The sequence below is a fragment of the Pinus tabuliformis genome, chromosome 2_1 (assembly GCF_031772625.1).
Source record: "Pinus tabuliformis cultivar Carrire ecotype Pingquan chromosome 2_1, CPIR1, whole genome shotgun sequence".
NCBI classification, from domain to species: Eukaryota; Viridiplantae; Streptophyta; class Pinopsida; order Pinales; family Pinaceae; genus Pinus; species Pinus tabuliformis.
The window spans coordinates 803756102-803773640 of NC_142299.1; the positions used below are offsets into that span (position 1 = coordinate 803756102).

The 17539-nt window shown below is 35.6% G+C and overlaps 1 pseudogene; it reads left to right on the forward strand.

Moving 5' to 3' along the window:
- The first annotated feature begins 3623 nt into the window (after positions 1–3623).
- On the forward strand, positions 3624–4430 carry LOC149203012 (putative protein phosphatase 2C 2 pseudogene; annotated as a pseudogene).
- Positions 4431–17539: the final 13109 nt, after the last annotated feature.

Here is a 17539-nt window from a genome sequence, read left to right on the forward strand (position 1 = left end):
AATTATACACGTCTAATTTGAACAATCTAGCTTAAACAATAATGAATTATTTTACTGTTGAATTTATATTAATCAGTTATACAAGCCATTAAGAAGAAGATTAATACTATTAATCTATCATTATTAGTTTAGATTAAAACCTTTCATTCACTAATAGTTATTATATAAATTAGGGTAAATATTCCCTAAATGAAATAGTGTTAACCCAGAATCCTTTTTACTTAAATTCTCTTGATAAATATTAAAATAATATTTGTTTTAACATAGTAATAATATTATTATAGTTAAACAATTTAATTGGTCAAATCTAGTCGTTTCTTGGTCAATTATAGCCGTTTGTCCTGTCTAACCCAATATAGCAGTTTTTAGTCAAACCTAGCCATTGAACGATGTCCTCTCCCTATTTAATTTGCAGCCAGGATCTGATTCTTCAACTTATCCTGATGATGAACCACACTTGTTGGTTCGAAACGCGTCGACAAATGTATTATCATGTGATTTACGCCAAAAACTTTTTCTCATAAACTTTCTATGGATCACAGAAGCCTCAATTCAACAAGTAATATATAAGCTAAACATATATACATTTAAAATAATACGGAAAAATATTCTTAACCACGTAGATTTACTCTCACTTTGCCATGGGTATTCCTACTCTGTAAATAGGCCTTTTTACAATACCATGGGCCAATATCATGGCTTATCAATGCTCCATACCCAAAAAACCTATTCATATTCCATTTAAAAAAATAATAATCAATTTAGTTAAAATGGGAAAATGACACAACTACTTTCAAGATAAATCTCAATCTTTAATTTGTGTATACTACTATAAATATTCTAAAATATTTAGCAAAGGTTAAATATTCTACCATCCACTTAATAATTATTGATAATTAAATTCAAATGCAAGAAACTCAATTCCAAAATAAACACACATATCCACAATTTATTCAATTTTTTAACTATAAACAAATATTTTAATAATAATATAAATTAAAATAATAATAAATTTTCAAAATGAATAAATACCATAATAATAAATTTTAAGCATCAATATATTTATAGAATACAAAATCATATTTAATATAAATAATAGTTACATAAAAAATACCCTATATAATGATAATAATAGTTAATATTTATTTATATTGAATCAACATTAAAATTTTAATGTTATAAAACTAAAATTATTATAAATATAAATTTTAAAATGGCAAATGCACATTCAATTTATTAGAAACAATAAAGCTAATTTAAATTAAAAAAAAATATTTTTAACCTAATAATATAATTATTATATTAAACTTTTAGTTTATATATATATATATATATATATATATATATATATATATATTTTCCCTGATTTTTAGAATAAAAATATCTAAAAGATAAATCATAATATTTATATAGCATTATAAATCAACCAAAATTCTCAACATTATTAATAAAAATGCAAATTAAAATTTTAAATATATTAAATTTATATAAATGTTTAAAATTTAAATAATATTTCAAAAATAATTTTCATTTAAATTAAAATATAATATTAAATGTTTAAATAATTTTGAAATTAATAAAAAAATGCCTTAAAAATAAAATATTTATAATATAATAAATAGACAAAATATGAAATATTTATGTATTATGCATTGAACAAAACATATTTCATTAGTTTATGGAATATTCTAATACAGATTAATGGTGATATATGATATACTTTTGAGGTGTAGTTTCATTGGTTAGTATGTGATGTAGTCTTGGCTAGTTTAGGTTCAAACCTCATGGGAAGAATGAGGATGAAAGTTACTTTGGGCGAATTAAACTTCTGAAGAGACAACCCATCATGGGTGACAATTAACATTTTTCCATTAAAAAATAAAAATAAAAACTATATTTATTTTTAAAATTTCTAAAAAAAATGAAATAAAAACACCCAATTTTTTTTAGCATCATTTTCAAAACATTAATATAATTCAAAGTTAATAAAAAACATTAGAAAGTAACAAAATGTATATGAAAAAATTCACAATTATACTGGCCCCATACACATAGGATAAAAGGTTAATTTAAAAACTTCACATAAAAGACTTAGAATACATATTAAATATTGCATTGTATGCACAATATAGAAGCTCAAATGACCATGATAATGATTAGCAATAAATAATGGTTATCAAACTCTGGCCATAAATCATAATCAAAGTATAAAAAATATTGGTTTAACCTTTAAAAAAACCTTTAAAGGTATCTAATAGTATCCCTTCATTACTCAAATAATTTTAAAAGAGACATTTATAAAAGACTATTATTTTTATTATTTATTTGAAGATAAGTTTTTTTTAATAATTTTCATTGGTACTCATGTTTTCTGTTATAATTAAAATTGCTTTTCCAAGAGATCTTTTGAAATCCACTAGCTACTTCAAAAGAAAATGTTATTGAATACATTGAAAATATGTAGATAGACTAAATGTGACTATTCAAAAGAGTACCTACTACAACACAACATAACCACACCAACCTTATCTCAAATCACACCAACATTATCTCAACTTTGGGACATTTAAATGCACCTTCTTGAAATGGTCAAGAAAATTGATGTTTCCACATTTGTTGGCAGTTGCTTCTATGGAATATTTGGTTTAGTGAAATGGTTAAGAAAATTGAAGTTTCCACATTTGTTGGCCATTTCTTCCATGGAAAATTCGGTTTAGTGAAATGGTAAAAATTTTGGTGTTACCACATTGGTTGGCCATTTCTTTCCTGCTAAATTTAGTTGATAATCGAGACTATATGATACAATCAAGAAGTTTAGAGATTCAACCCACAAATTAAAATCTATACAATTACTCTATGGGCAATGTTTATCGAGATTGGTAAAATTGTTAAAGTAATATGAGAAAAGGTGGAACCATAAGAACCAAGATAATGAACAATAACCTTTCTTGATGAGATCCTATTCCAAAACCCTTGAAATAGCTTAGTTACTAACGTGTTCAAGAATTACGCTCCATTATCAACATTTAGATACAATTTTATACTAAGATAATCGCCTACTCTTTACAATAATGAAACTTGCATGTAATTTTTTTCCTAAAAAACATAAATTTTTGAGATAAATTATAAAAATAAAATTTTAATTACCCTCAAATAAATCAATCATTCCAATATATATAAGTCAATGAATAGTAATTAAATTGGAAAAATGAAACTCTACACTTTCCCTACACCGAGTCGCTTCGTGGAGGTGCAAAGGTTGGCTCATGCTTATGCTAGATTCAGAGCATTTCATTTTTTTAAAAAAGGGGTAGGAGGCAACTACATTGTGGTCCACATAAAACTTTTGAATTTGAAAATGAAACGTTGGTAGATGACCATATCTTATGTTTCTGGATGACCATTTGTCATGGATGTCCTTGATTTCAATCAACTATCCGACTGACAGAGTCTTAATGACTCTACAGTGGATAGCGTCGTGCCTGCTACCTTCTCGTTCTCGTACCACGTGAAAGTTACGGGCAGGGTTTCCGGCAGTGAAAGTTTCCGACCACAAACAATTTCCAACGTCCGTCTATGTAAACGGAGGCCGAGAGGTGGGCCCGAGCGGGCCACCTAAGCGGATGCCAAGAACCTGCAATCGGGATAAGGGTTGCCATCCCAAACAGGCCTTCTTCGGCGTCTTCGATGGTCATAGCGGTCGGAAAGCTTCAGATTTCGCTGCCGAAAATATTGGGCACAATATTGTGGATGCTATGCTGGCCATGAAAGATGAAACAGAGAACCTTCTCGACAAAGCTGTTAGAGCTGGGTACCAGAAAACAGATGCAGAGTTTTTGAAGCAGAATGTCAGCGGCGGTACTGCTTGTGCAACTGCTCTGATTATAGATGGTAACTTAGTGGTTTCCAATGCAGGGGATTGTCGAGCAGTTATTAGCAGAAACGGATCTTCTGAAGCCCTTACATGTGATCATCAAGCTGGAAGGGAGGACGAGCGACAACGGATAGAGATTTTGGGTGGAATTGTGGACCTCCGCCATGGGGTTTGGCGAGTTGAGGGGTCTCTAGCTGTATCTAGGGCCATAGGTGACTCACACATGAAACAATGGATAACAGCTGAACCAGAGGCTAGAAAGATTGAAATAACTTCTGATTGCGAGTTTTTAATTTTGGCATCAGATGGGTTGTGGAATATGGTCAGTAACCAAGAAGCAGTGGATATTGCCAGGTCTTTTTGCCTTGGGAAACAGCCTAATTTGACACCATTAGGAGGCGGCCCTATAGCTGCTTGTAAAAAGCTTGTAAAAGTAGCAGTAACTAGAAAATCAAGAGATGATATTAGTGTGGTGATAGTACAACTCAGACATTTTTGTAAGACAAAAATTAGTGTGGATGAGGTGACGGATGATTGCAATCAAAAGAAACCTTGATAACAACCATCTGAGCCAAGTTACTTGAGAGTTGGATTTTAAAATGACTCCTACCTATATTTTGATCAAATAGTGGGACGCATAAATTCTCCATTTTTTATATATAAACACTTACCTTCATTTTTTACATCTTAGCTGGTCCAATGATTCTTTTTCACAATTCTTCTTTCATTCGATTCCAATTATCATATTCGTGTAGCCGCTGCGTTTTACCTCATATTGTAGTTATATGACCAAGCTACATGCCATCGGTTGTACATCTTAGCTGGTCCAATGATTCTTTTTCACAATTCTTCTTTCATTCAAATCCAATTATCATATTCGTCTAGCCGCTGTGTTTAACCTCATATTTTGCTATATGACCAAGCTACATGCCATCGGCGTTCACAAGATTATAGACTTTGGCACATGCTACACAGAATATTTTTTTTTCAAAAGTATGGTATATTCATATTCCAAAATATATGTAGAATATCATATACAAATACCAATATATTTCTAGCAGATATACTCCATTTCAGATTCGAGTCCATTTTTTCTCGACAAAACATGGAGAATGCCATTATTATCATAAATATGTCTCAAATGCGTAGTGGTCTCTACATATAATACAATGTATACCTAATAAAATGATCTAATATATTATTAGTCTAGATTTTTAGTAATATGGGAGAAAGATAAAAAGATAAAAAATAAAAAATAAAAAATTTGTCAACATAAATAACTTCTGAAGATAATCCATCAGCGTTAGCATATGTATATTTCTAGAGAATGTAGTAGTTATTCAGGTAGTGGAAGCACCCCGACATCCATGATGTTTGCCTCCATCTTGATCTCAATGTGCATCCCATTTAGCTCATCCAGTAACTCCCTCTTAGAAAGTCTATCCGTGTTTTGATTAAAGTTCCTTCCAATGTGCTATATCGTTGAGTCTTTAAAAGAGGCCCAAAGTTGTTCAATTTGATATAGCCAACCATGGAGCGAGGGTTGATAAATTTTTGCACATCCCATGACATAGTCGATGATAATCTTAGAGTCCCCAAAAATGTGAATTGTAGGGATGTTCAGATATTTAGTGAACTAGAGAAGTCCCCATAGTGCCATGGCTTCTGCCCTCGTGTTCGTGCCACTGCCAGCACCCCAGTGAACCCAAAATTCCTATTCCTGAGATAAAGCAATCGACGAAACCACATCCACACCTATTCCTTTGTGATGCTCCGTCAAAGAAGCCAGTCGGGTAGACCATCCTCGGGCCAGTTGGTTTATGGTTGATTTTCTTAGGCCCCATGCCCTGTTGTGTACCAATAGAGAAACATTTTATAATGCACTCATTTCTCTGAAATTTTTAAAAATGATATTGTTTCTCCATCTCCAGATCTCCCAGAAGAGAATAGGGGGGATATTACGCCATGTAGTATTTTGATTGCTTCACCACCTCAAGCAGTCAGAAATACAATCATATTGATTATACGGGAAACCAATATAACCAACAAGATTGTGCCAGAGTTGAACAATCCTAGGACATTTTAAGAATATGTGGAAATTGCTCTCCTCCGCTTCCTTTCAAAGTACACATATCCTCGGCCCATACTAATTCCTTTTCTGGAGGTTTTCCCGCATTAGATTTTTATTCTTCCAAACCAGCCAAAGGAAAAGAATAATCTTGACGACAAAGTGTGAAATATATATCAACCACCATAACTCCCCCCTCCTTCATTTTTCCTGTCCAGGTAATCTTGTCCCTATCAACTTCTCGACATACTCCAACAAGTTACATGCCAGTTCTAATCAGATCCCATTCCCTCTCCATCTGCCTAGCAAAACCCAATCCCATGCCCTTTTCTAAATAAGACATCTATCTTGCCATGCTGATATGACCTGTTGCCAGAAAAAGATGTCGCAACTGTTTAAGCAAGGTATAAAACCATCAGATATATTATAGGTTGCTTCAATCCCAAGAATTTGATCCAAACCAATGATAATGCAGTGGCTAGAACCCAATTTCTAGGCAAGTTGTTGTAGAAAACAATGGCGAATTTTATTGAAGTTGAGCCAAATTGCTGAGCTCGATGTGATCCTGATACATCCTCTGCACATCCAGACAGTAAAATTGAGATCCTTCAGATACTTGTGTCTAATGATCATGCCCCAGGTGCCATCCCCAAATATCCCTCTCCACAATGATTTAAGTAATAATGCCCAGCCGAATCTCCTCAAATTCAGAATTCCCTAGCCACCCATACACTTTGGAGGAGAGAGGTGGTCCAGCTTGACAAGATGGTATTTGTTCTTATTTTTCATACCGGACCAGATGAATTTTTCCATGATCCCATTGAGTCTTTTAATAATGGAGAGAGGTAGATGATATAAGTGCGCCTAGTACACTCCCATCTGTGTGATCACCGCATGGGTCAAAGTGATGCGATCACCGCATGGGTCAAAGTGATGCGGTCACCCATAGATAAGCATCTGAATTCCTAGTCGGATTTTTTTTATAGAATCGATCGACAAGCCATATCCAGTCATTGACCTTATAACTGTTGGACAGCTAATCCTCTATGGGTTGGTGTAGAATGTGAACAACCACGAGAATCCAAGAGACCTTGGGATCTAGAACGCAATGGTCACACAAATGTACTATAAATGTATATCATGTCAATAATAATGCATTCAATGTTTATTATCCACCTTTGCTGTTTACATTCTATGTGACTTTAAGATGGTATCAGAGTGCAGGCCATGCCTGAGCATTTTCAGATTTTGTTAGCTCTGCATCATTTCCAGAATTTGTCTGTCATTTCTCTATTTATAAAAATATTCTAATGTTGCTTTGCTGCACCTGGGTGCTCTAGCAGACCGTTTCATTACTCTTTGTGAATGTGTATGCATTGAGTGTTGGTTGGAATCTTGAAAATTGTGCATTGAGCCTCTGTTATACTGGAATTAGCTGGAGGTTGTGTTACTTCATTACCATGACTGACTGCATTAATTATTTTACCGACTAACTGTATTAATTATTTTACCGAGCCACTATGTGTTGTCTGCGCTCAAAGATTCGACAATCATACCACCATATATACAATTCCGTTAAGAGTGCTCTTGGCATCACAGAAGAGCACTTGAAGATCTTCCATCTGACCCTCAGCACCAAGGAAAAATAAGATACAATAGAACCAGCCTGCTTAATCTAAACCCAACAGGCGTCTCAGATCCCTTGTTGCAAATCTGTCGATTTTAGACGAATCTTTGACGAAATTCTTAGTGGAAAACATGGGTAAAGGAAAGCAACTCGGAGGCGGAGAATTCGTATATGCCAAACCGACCCATTTTTCCGAAATCAAAAGAGGAAAATTAAGGTTTTTGATGCCATTACCTTTGTCGGTGGTTTCAGGTTTGAATCCTAGCAACTTTGGCACACTTGGGAGAGCTGCTGCTTTAGATTCCTTTGACAAAACGAACCTCGATGTCAGGGTTCAATTCTTCGTAACATGCGTCGAATCAGGGCCAGGGATTTCCTTCGGACTTACCACAAAACAAGGTATCCTTCACCTGTAGTAGATTTCCATGCTCAGGGGTTGCATCTTGCCCACTGAGGTATCCCTCACTGTGCATCCCTTGCTTGATCAACATAACGATGAAGTCGTCGCTGATATTTTGAAAAAATATTACATGTTTCTTCACACCACTGGTCATAAGATTCAAGCATTACCTGCTTATGCCTGTAATTTGATTTCTCATCAAGCATTCTTTTGCGTTCAGATTCTTCCCTGGAATCTTCAAGCATTCGTCCCTTCAATTCCTGGAAATGAATCGTCTGCATTACCGATGATTGAAATTCACCAAGTCACGGGTTCGAACTCCGAGGGGGCTCCCGGGAACTGGTGGCTGTCGGAGGCAAAGAAAGGAAGGGGTTCCTGGGATTTGATCCCAGGGACAGAGAAATGAATATGAACGAACCAGGCAACGGATCAACTTCGGAACCCTACACATGTGGAGATGACGATTCTGATCTTAAGAAGCCTTCACCATGTGTGAGGTTATTGTCATTTTCACTAATGATTCTCGCTAGAGACATGTCTTCTTAGACTAGTTAATGGACAACGCAATTTTAATGAGCCCAGAGATGGAGGAAGACATGAAATGATTTGAAGAATGGAGTCTTCCATGGAGGCTGAGCATTCCTCAAGATAGCAGAACGATTCCTTGAAGATTAAACATCATAGGGTTTTCCTCAATTAACGCTGGTCGATTATGACAGTTCTGGTGTAATTCCAAGGAGGAAAGAGGGTCGAATCCCCTCATTACTAAGTCTAGACTAGTGCTGGATATTTTCTGGGTCGAGTTATAGTCTATTCGAAGGCCACAACTATTCATGTGCATTGAGGCTATGTATCACCTTATAGAGGCTCGATTTTGGATCTTGTGTTAACTTCTTGGAGTTATGGGCCATTGCTGGTGAACTAGAAGGAGCTATGATTCATTTATTGTGTTTATAACAAATCATTGCATCCTTTGTTGACTATTGGTTGGATTTTCTATCACATCTGAAAGTTTGGTCTGAAATTCGGGCCTAAGATTTGGTATTGGACAACGTATTTCTCAAACTGATGTTGGAAAACCCCTCCAATTGTGTTATCTCATATGTATATGCAATATTTGTTCACTGCCATCTAAATACCAGGAGGAAGGCCCACTCCTTATGCAGCACCTCGTACACCAGTTCATAGTCCTCCTCAGACAGTTGTGCATTCTCCTCCTCTGGTGTGGTGAAGAAGGAAATTCTATGGGTGGCATCACTAAATGATTCAAGAGACATTATATATTCAATGATGGTTTAATGCACAACTCGTATTCTTCATTTTTAAAATCTTCAATAGTTGGGGTTTGTCTAGCCTTGCTACAATCTCCACTAGGATTTTTGAGCCTTCATTTCTTTACTGAGACAATGGCTAGAATTGATGATACATTAGAGTTGTTAAATATCATAATTCATTCCACTGTTGATGGAATGGTAAAAACTAGGTCTGATACACTTTCTGATATTAAAATTTGTATACAAAATTCACATGAGAAAATTGATTTTTTGCAGCTCGAATCTCAATTCTAGCAAGAAGAGCTACATCAAAATAGATATCATTATGAACCTGTTTTTGTTCAGAACATTGAGACAGCCACCCATCAGAAGCAAGTCAATATTGTTGAAGTTCATTCAGATTTAGTACCCAATGAAGTAGCAGTTGTACATGCATATGTAGAAGTTTAGTTTGCACTTCCCAAACCCATCATCAGACCTTGGGAAGAGCTTGTCCATAACAAGCACATAATAGGTCTTGGATATGACAAGGAGGTTTCCTTCCATATTCCAGATTACTCAAAGCCCATTCAGTTTTAGAGTGTTGGATTCCTTCATGACAATTCACCTTCAATTGTTCCATATTCTTCTCCTCTTCCACAACAGCCACAACAAGTTGTTAAATGCCAACACTTTGACCGAGTTGGCCATATAAAAGATCACTATTTTGATCTTCATCCATGTAAGCACTGTCATAAAACCAATCATTGTTCAAACAAATGCTTTAGAAAAAAAAAACTCCTGCAAGAACAAAGATTCATATTGGATGGATTGCTTCTTGGCAACGGGCTTCAACAACCAAGAAGATATTTCGCTCATACAATAGGATTTGTTCTTGAATATTGAACAGTCTTGCAGTTGATTTTTCTCCATCATCTCACCCTATATCTGACAGGGGGGAAGTGATGGTCATCTACAAGCTTCAAAGCCACATCAAGTGAGCCTGTGCCACAACCTGCCATGCCAGATTCAGAGTTGTAGCTAGAGACAAAGATGCCCCTGAGCATGCTTTCAGTTGGAAATGCCTCTTCAAAGAATTGGGGACACTTCCTCTAGCAGAAGACTTCAGCTTCTTGCTAGTTTTGGAAGAGTTCTAGGAATTGCATTAAGAATTTCAGAGTTGTTGGTCATCCTTAAATCATCACAGGTTGAGACCTCCCTTTTCAGGTTGAGGTTCTCCCTTTTATGCGGGGTGAGACCTCCCTTTCACGGTTGAAGGTTTCCCTCTTCAGAACATCAGGAGCACTTCCTCTAACAGAAGCCCTGAGCTTCATGGCAAACTTGGAAGAGTTTTGGGAACTGCACTGTTAGGCCTCTATTTTGTCTTGTTTTATATCCATTTTTATTTGGAAATCCCTCGTGATTTTGCTTATATTGTATTGTTATTGTCGACATTTTGTGTATTCTTAGAAGCGATAAAGTAATATTTATTGTGTAACACATCTCCCTTGTTTTAACAAGATTTGACATTTAAGCCATTATTAATGATGGTTTTTGTGTTTGCAGGTTTAAACATGGTCAATTACCTTCTTACCTATGTGACAACGGTTCCTGAACCACACATCAAATTCCTGCACCAATTCAGTTTTTACAACACTCCTACACCAACACTCTACACCAACATTCCTACACTAGTTGTGCCTGCACCAATTTGGGGCTTTCATACATTGATACATTTCTAGGCAAATATGAAAGAGGTTTTTGTTCAAAATGGTGTTTGAACACTTCCACATAAGCTAAGATACACCCAGGTCGTACAGATTTATATTTAGGGAATCATTAATGCTTCAGCCCCGAATTCGCAATAGTTTCCAGGTTGCCAACTTCTGCCTAGTATTTCGTGCAGATGAAGGCGAATGGAGAACTTCTGGCACATGGGTTTTGGTCCTAGTTTAGCAAATTGAATAAGCCTTGAACAAATTTCTAAAATTTGTAATGGTAGAAATGTTACATAAGGGTCTTTGAGGCAATTTTATAAAATTAGACTGTTTTTCTAGAATTTCAGGATCTCAGATTTCACAAGTATCCAAACAGTCATCTTCAGGCACAATTCCAAGGCAATGGAGCTGAATCAGACAATTCTGAGAAAGGTTATTGTTTTAAACATAAAAAAACTAGATTTTCTCCATACAACTTTCCCAGATTCGTAATGGTTAAGAAGATATGAAGTGTTCTTCAGAGGCAGTTTGTTAAAAATACCATTTTTTCCAGAATTCTAGAAAATGCCCAGATTTGTAAAATTCGTGGTAAATCTCCATTCTTTCAATAGGGAAATGGTTGTACTGATATTCTATTGATGATAATTAGTTGGGATTCAATCCCCATGTTGTTGCAAAGGATTGGCTTGCCCAACTGGTAATGTAAAAGGTTATAAAAGAAGAGTTATGGCTTCAAGCCTAGCTGGGTAGTAGTGGAGGAGAAAATCAGTCATTGTCCATCTATGCTGTTGGATCAAGCTTAGGGGGCTCTTCCCCCTTCCCTATGATCAGTTGGAGGCTGGATTCAAAGCTTCAATGTATACTTGCAGCAAATATTTGAGTTAATCCAAGGAGCTATGCTAGTCATGCATTTTCTTGTCTCAAAATCTTTGTGATGTATTATTTGAGCTACTGAAGTTCTAGATCTTGTAGCAGGGAAACGAGCTAGTTGGCTAGGGCCCAGCCAACCCAGCTTGTTCTCCCTTTATCGCGAGGTGTGTTTAACTTATATTTTTTATGCAAGGTTTTGAAGCAAGTTATGTTTGGTTTATTTTCATAAGTTTACAGGTTCTTCTTTGCTAATTGTGTGATTCGGATCCGAAGCATTCAAGTTTAGTTGTGTTTATTATTTACCGTTCATGCTTTCCTGTGATGCATATTTTATTTCCTTTCTGCAAGAAGAGTGTAATTAGTTGCTTGCACCGGTGTGTTTCCATTTCTGCAAGTTAAAGTTCCTTATTTTATTTCTACAAGTCTTTTTCGTGCAAGTTCATTTATTTCCTTCTGCAAATGGTGTTTTGTTTATGAGTGAGGTTTTAAGCATTCTTAGTATGAAGGTTCAATTTAGAGTTAATATTATCTCTAAGAGCTTTGAATGAAACACTGTTACATTATACAGATCTGTGCTTGCACTATTGCCTTGTGGAATAAACTCGATTTAACATTGAAATTATTAAAGGGACTTTTGAGCTAAAACATTATCCGTAATAAAGTGTAGATCTAATTCACATTTTAAACAGTCATCTAAGGAAGAAGCCTATTTGTCTTTGGATCAAATAGTTATTTGTCACATGTAAGAAGTTTTCCCATTTTAGCAAAGGATTTTCTTTGACTTTCAAAGCACCTTTCATTTTCAAATGCATGATTAGTTAAAAAGCCTTTTGCTTATGAGTGTTTATTTTCTCAGTGCCATTTCACCTTGCAATTTATTCTTGGTTAACACCCTTTTCATTTTCTAGAAGTGGTTTGGAAACCTAGTACAGGAACGTTGATTTCTCGGTACAGGAACCTTTGTTTCGGTAGATAAACCGATATCTTGGTATAGGAACAGAGTTCTCTAGTACAAGAATCTAGAACTCTTGTATAAGGATCAGAATCTTTAGTGCAGGAACATTACATACTTCCAGTGCATGAACATTGCTTCAGTACGGGAACATTGTTCCAGTGCAGGATCGTTGTTGCGGTGCAGGAATGATGGTTTAGTGCAGGAAGGAAAATCTTTAACAAGGACAAATGTTCTTAACAATTTAATTATTTCTTTGTCCTACGACTACACTGAATTCAGTCTCAGATATTTATCTTTCATTGATCAGGAATTATTTGAAGTTCCTTTCCTCAAGTTTGTGACAAGTATTTTTCTTGAGTGAATCCAATTTCCAGAACAGTGTGATGTCATTTTATTAACTAGTGCAGGTTGCTAAAGTCTTTCTCTGGAATTTCTATTGCTGTGCCTCTAAGTTTATGAACTCCCGAATTGACAATTAAATGTTAGGTTGTTTATTATGCCCAACATGCACTAAGCGTTCTAGTGTTGGCGGTCATCCTTAAACCACCCCCCTTATACCCGTATTTTAGAGAGCACATTCAGCCTAGTGCTGCCATGCATGTTTTTGCACATTTTGCATTACAACTCTCTTCTTGGACTCATACATACCCCTTCAGATTAAGGGGGGGGGATGTTGGACAACTAATCCTCTATGGGTTGGTGTAGAATGTGAACAACTACGAGAGTCCAAGAGACCTTGGGATCTGGAACCCAACGGTCACACAAATGTACTATAAATGTATATCAGGTCAATAATAATGCATTCAATGTTTATTATCCACCTTTGTTGTTTACATTCCATATGACTTTAACAATAAATACAGGGCTTGATATGAAATCCAAGATATTTTATACCCCCGACAATAAATCTAAAGGGGCTCCAAATAGTATTTGTATGTATGAAATAACCTCCATATCACATATGCCATGTGTAATGCCCCACTTAATCTTATCCTGCAAATTTTATTAATGTTTACATTACCTGAAAATATTGAGAAATATTGGTGAATACCTTCATTTGGGAACTATAAATTTATTTACTAATATAAAATTCTTTATTGCTATTATTCAAATTCCCAACTTGTCTTCTCAAATTGAATCTTGGGTAGGATATGGTCTCCTTCCATTGTTTTAAATTATATATATGTTCATCTCACATCCCCAAATGTACTCTCACATTTACTTGGGAGAATACATGGTCCTCTCCAACTAATTACCAATATATATATTCATCTCACATTCCCAAATGTACTCTCAGATTTACTTGGGAGAAGACATGGTCCTCTCCATTTAATTACCAATATATATATTCATCTCACATTCCCAAATGTACTCTCACATTTACTTGGGAGAAGACATGGTCCTCTCCATTTAATTACCAATATATATATATTCATCTCACATTCCCAAATGTACTCTTACATTTACTTGGTATAAGACATGGTCCTCTCCCATTAATTTCTCGATTTCATATTCATATCACATTTCCAAATGTACTCTTAGATTTATTTGGGAGAAGAGAAGTCAAATGTAAGGATGAAGGAGAAGTTAATGACATTAATGAGAGGTGGTTGAGGGGGAGAAGAGAGGAAGGGCATAAAAGGGGAAGGAGGAAGGGAGAAAGGGGGATGTTGGGTCTTGATTTTGATTTTGGGGGTTGGTTGTGATTTTGAGAAATTGTTGGAGAGAGAGGAGGAAGGAAGTATTGTTTATTTTGGTCTAGATTATTCATATTGGACACACTACATCTGGTTGGACTTGGGCTTGGAGGGCTAGGGAACCTGTGGAGGTTTCTTGGGCTAGGAATTATTTCCTAGTTGGCTAGGAGGTAAATCTAGTCGGTAGTCGAGAGGAGTGTTTCAGCAGGAGCAGTAGCTCAAGGGCATCTCCACCGGCCACCGGTACATGTATTCCTCTATGCATAGATTACTCATGTAAATGATTGAAATGAAATGTTCACTATAAGTTGTAAGGATTAGAATGCAAATGGTAAATCATAATTGTTTAGATGTCTTGTAAGAAAGGATAAAATTATCATTGTTTAAATGTCTTTTAAGAAAGTAAATTATTGCCTCTTATTGTATTTAATTTCCAGAGAAAATAGATCTGTTAGAAGACCCTAGGATAGGGCCTTACACATGGTATCAGAGCCTTGGTTCAAAATCTGGACCCAAAACCCACTAAACCCAAATTTCTGCTATAAGAGCTTGTAACCCTCATAAGGTCCCAGGTGCCAATATCAGCCCCAGGTATGTTTTAACTTTGTACAGATTCCAGATTTTGTGCAAATTTACTAAGTGTAGTTAGGAATTTGAAGTGAAATAGGCAATCTCTTCTGATCTCATATGGCTTAGAAAAGCCTAAAATTAGTCAATAATAATTGTCCAGTTGTCAAAGCAAAAATGCATATAAACTATAGCCAAGAATTATATTGACATTATTAATAAAAGTCTTAAAATAGGGGTTAAATACTCACAATGGTCATAGTGGTAAAGCTAGACATTACTTGTCTAGGATTCTATTAGAGTCTGATTAACAATCAACTTCTCATCTGCCCTGAAGCTATGAGAAGGACGATCAAGCTTCCTTGTTTTGTATTTCATTTCAATCCATTTGTCTTTAGCATAAGCGATGGTGTGTCGGCTCTCTGTGGGTATTGTTGAAAGTAGATCAAAGTGTCACAGCTAGCAAATGTCGCTAACAAAATTCTTTGTCAGTACCTGATTAGCAATGAGCTTCACATTTATAATGAAGCTATGAGAAGGATGATCAACTTCCATGATTTATACGTTCTTTCAATCTATCTACTCTTTGACATCAATAGTGATGTTTCCCCACTCCAACTGGATATGTTGCAAATGGTTGCAGCAATAAGTCAGTAACATGTAGATACATGAAGTATACAGGTTGTTGGAAGCTCAACTATAATAGAAAGAACTATTCAATAGTGAAGGTAATACCATAACAATAGGGTTAAATAATTATTTTTTGGAGAGCTCTGGCTGGTGACTGCTTTGCACCTAACAGAGACAATACTCTAATTACGACAAGTTCTATTTAGTTGTCTACAAGTGTTGATTGCCACCATAGACACCATCATTGAAAATTTAGTACATTCCAACCAAATCTTTCTCAAATATGTCCGTAGTCGAAAGAATATTTGTGACACTATTTCATCCTTCCTGCAATTTTCTAAGAGGCTTAAAGGATTCTACCAAGATGGTCCGTGTTTACTAATCCGCATCAAGTCTTTTGCTATAGCCATAACTCCACTTCAAACGTTTGTTGTAGCCATAACTCTCTTTGAAGTTATATGACAGGCCCAAAGCCCCTGTATCTGCTGGAACAAGTTCCCTCATCTAATACTCACATTTAAAACTAGAAGAGAACCATAAATTGTAAGTTGTAAATGCAGCAGAGACACAAAAGGCAAAATTTTTGAAGACCTTCTATGTGCCTTCGATCCTCAAAGTTATATGCCAATATACTGGATCTGGTCGTCACCATCCAGATCCCTAGCTCCAAGATAACTACTTAATTTTCCAAGTACGTCCACTATTTTATTGTATGTCCTAGACCACGTTAGATTACAAAGCAATTTTTTTCTTTTATGAAACCCAAGGCTCCATTTTGCAAATCCGTATCTTTTGGTCCCATATGTCCCAAGTGATATAATCATATATCAAGGCTCGTGACTACCCAATTCCAAAGCTATTCTGATGTCTACAATCATTATCAATCAATTAGCAACACTTGGTTTTAATTGTAGAGAAATATCGTTCCTCTAATTGTTGTGGTTTCTTTTAGCTGCTTCATCAAAAAAATTTAAAAATCCATTTACTTGTTTTGAATTTCTAATATAGCAGATGCCTTGATTCTCTACTTTTACTGACATGTTGCTCCAGTTGTAGCATTTTATCACAATCTACCCCTCATATTCAATCCAGATCCTGTACTTAGTCACATCTATCATTTTGGCCGATATGGGATTTGCAAAGAAGATGGCAATGATTGAAATCTATTTATGAGATCTTGGAAGAAAATCATACTCCTGGCAAGTTGAATTCTCCACATGATATATTTGCACAGAATATCATCAGGTGATTAATGTTCCACTCCAGGCCAAAAATATTTACTAACCCCACTAGAAGTAGGCATTAGCAGATGCCAGAAACAGATAACAATAAATAGTCCTAGCTACTAAAAGCAGGGCTATCAATGAGCATGACTTACAATGATTATCTGGACTTATGTTTATGTTTCATTTTCCTTCAAGTCAGGAATAATTCCACTATGACCATCCATATTTGTAAGAATAAAAATTGTCAGCATCCTAGAAAGTAATTTCTTGTGCAGCGATATTAGATAAAGTTGGTGGCAGAAGTGCAGTCATGACACAAGAAGATTCTTAAAGATCCACACAGAGCTTCCCTGTCATGTGGTTGACAAGCTTGAAGGCCAAGGCCAACTTCTTCCTCTGGTTCCACAAATTGTTTTCCTTTTGCTCCTCCTCCAAATCATTTAGCATAGCTAGTGTGTTGGGAACATAACCTGCAGCCTTCATCTGCCCAGACAATTTATCTAACACATTGCATATATTTCCTGTACTTCTAGTGTGATTTGTCTCCAACATGAAAAGTATGAACTGGTTTACTGATCTCAATCCAACTGCATTTAGGATCCCTTTTAATCTTCCTGTTTTCAATGACTTTCCACACCTTTTCAAGGTCATCCT